Source organism: Mauremys reevesii, linkage group 12 (assembly GCF_016161935.1).
Source record: "Mauremys reevesii isolate NIE-2019 linkage group 12, ASM1616193v1, whole genome shotgun sequence".
NCBI lineage: Eukaryota > Metazoa > Chordata > Testudines > Geoemydidae > Mauremys > Mauremys reevesii.
Window position 1 is genome coordinate 50,405,098 of NC_052634.1, and position 2,626 is coordinate 50,407,723.

The window sequence follows — 2,626 nt, forward strand, 5'->3', positions numbered from 1 at the left end:
GTCCTGCCTGCTCAAGACTGCCTCCAGCACCACTGCGCTGCCCCATAGGCGCCAGGGCTGGATTTGGGGAGAGATCTAATGGGGCAGTGAGGGGGTGGGGCTGGGGGCAGGGCCAGGGTGAGGATTTGGGGAGGGATCCAACGGGGCAGTGAGGGGGTGGGGCTGGGGCAGGGCGAGGATTTGGGGAGGGATCCAATGGGGCAGTGAGGGGGTGGGGCTGGGGCAGGCCCAGGGTGGGGATTTGGGGAGGGATCCAATGGGGGAAGGAGGGGGCGGGGTCGGGGGGGTGAGTGTCCCTCCGGGCTCTGCCTGTGGCCGGAGCAGAGGGCAAAATTATTTGTTTGTCCAGTGTCCCGACCAAACATTGGTCGGGACGCGGGACAAACAGGCAAATATCGGGACAGTCCCAATAAAATCAGGACGCCTGGTCACCCTACATCGGGCTTCAAGTTGAGAATCATTTCCCATTCCCGCCTGTGGGAGGGGAGACTTTAAACCCGCCTCTGTGCGACTGCACATGGCTAAGCAAAGAGGACAAACCCCCAATCCCCCCCTGTGCTTTGGGAGCCAGGTTTGCGGTGGGAATTCTGTAGTTCAGATGACTTCACGCCTGGGCATTGGGATTCTTTACCAGTTTCTCTGGCACTGGGGCAGTTTTGTGCTCACAGCTGTGATGGCCGAGTGGTTAAGGCGTTGGAGTCGAAATCCAATAGGGTTCCCCTGCGCAGGTTCGAATCCTGCTCACAGTGAGGCCTGTGTTTTAGCCAGTCCCTCACCCAGGCAATACCTCTGTACACCCCCCTGAGACACTCTCAATTCTCTCCCCACCCCAAGTAAATCCTGTTCTGCTCCTTTCATAGAGATCCCTGGGACACCCCCTCACACTGTGTCCCTGAGGGGTCAGGCAAACTCTCAGCGCCTGAAGCCTCTGCCACTCACCTGGTGCCCCATAGATCAGCCATAGCCCTGGTTCTGCTCCTCTCTCTAGAGTGTGAAAGGAGCCAAGTCAGTGACTCCATGGTGCTACGGGCTGCAGAAACAGCAAGGGGTGAGGGGGGGAGAAGGTGCTCAGCACCCACTGGCAGCCAGCTCTCCCCCTGCTATGGGCCTTGTGGACAAGCTCCTGCTGGTCCCCTTCAGCACCTGTCCCCTGCCAGTGATCAGCTGGTCAGTGGTGTGTAGGGAGAGGACTTGGGGGTGGGGGCAGGGCCTGTTGCAGACCAGCATTCGTTCTGCGGCCAGCCTCACAAGGCGGTAGGAAAGCAGGGCCAGCCCCCGGGTGGGGCCTCTGACCGTTCCCACTCAAGGGGCTCCTTTTGGCAGTGGGGCAGGAGATATTTCCCACAAGAGGCTTTTTTCCAGCTGCTGAGAAGCACAGAAGTACCCGGTGTTTGCTCTTGCGGTGAAAGGGGTTAATACGTTTAGGCGGCCTGGCTAGCTCAGCTGGCAGCACCTCTGGCTCTTACTCTGAAGGTTGAAGTTACAATTCCCTGTTTGGGTGCTTGGGGCTCCTCTTCAACAATACAACACACAATCTGCTTAAGCCCCCACCCAGTAACCTGGGGAAACTAACCCTGGCCACTGGGTGCCTCTAAGAGGTGATACTTTCCCCACTCACAACCACTGAGTGTAGAAAAGAAACTTTAATAAAAAGGAGGAAAATCAGCTTCTATTAACTTGGGAAAACACCACAATCAGGATTCATAACACAACACTATGAGCAAAACACCCACCCACAGTGCGCTGGGCAGTGGCCTTTTGCCTCGGGCTCCTAAATCCAGACCCCAGAAGCTCTGTGGATGTGCCCCTCCCTTCACTGCACCTCACCCACAGCTGCTGTCCTGGGTCAGTGAAAACCCAGAGTTCACCTCTCACCTCCCGGGGGGAAAGCCCCTTTCTCCCTCCGCTGTCTGGCCACATTGCCGGCCACTTGCCGTTCCCCCCTGTCACCGCTCTGCTGGCCACCCTCTCTGCTCTGGGACGTCTTGTGGTCCCACCAGGAGCGGAACAGGCTCCCTAAAAGCAGGGCCGCCCAGAGCCCGAACAGTATCCCCACCCCTTCCACTCAACCCCACACCCCTGCCCCACCCCTTCTCCCGAAGGTCCCGCTCCTACGCTGCCTCTTCTGCCCAAGACCCTGCCTCCTGCTCACTGCTCTGCACCCCCTCCCCACCCTTACAGTCATTACAAAGTGGCAAGGCAGAGCCCTCCCATTTTTAAAAGCCCTGGGGTGTTGTTCCCCCCTGTTCAGGCAGCCCTGGGGCCCTGCACGTCACACAGCTCTCCCTGATTTCAGCTGTTAGTGAGGGAGCCTCACTGCTAGCGCAGACTGGGCAGTTTCTTGCATGAGAGACACTGTCCCAAAGAAGGACTAATGCTTAGAGCTGGTTCTCAGTGATTTCAGTTCTGTTGGTCTGCAGCAAGACTCTCCATTGAGTCTTAACCAGCTCTGTTATTACACAGGGAAGAACAAAAGGGTCAAATGGGGCCTGGAATCCTTAAGAAGAATCCACCTCACCAAGTACAACACTTGTTGCTACCTGCTCTGAACCCCACTGAGAATGTTTTGGGGTCACTCCTTGCCTGTATCAGCCTAGGGGGTCTCAGAGAATGATAATTAACAAGT

General features: G+C 57.2%; 1 non-coding gene across 1 annotated transcript; it reads left to right on the plus strand.

Moving 5' to 3' along the window:
- Positions 1 to 667: 667 nt before the first annotated feature.
- Positions 668 to 749, plus strand: TRNAS-CGA. The gene has a single exon. It is a non-coding gene; the product is annotated as a tRNA-Ser (tRNA).
- Positions 750 to 2,626: the final 1,877 nt, after the last annotated feature.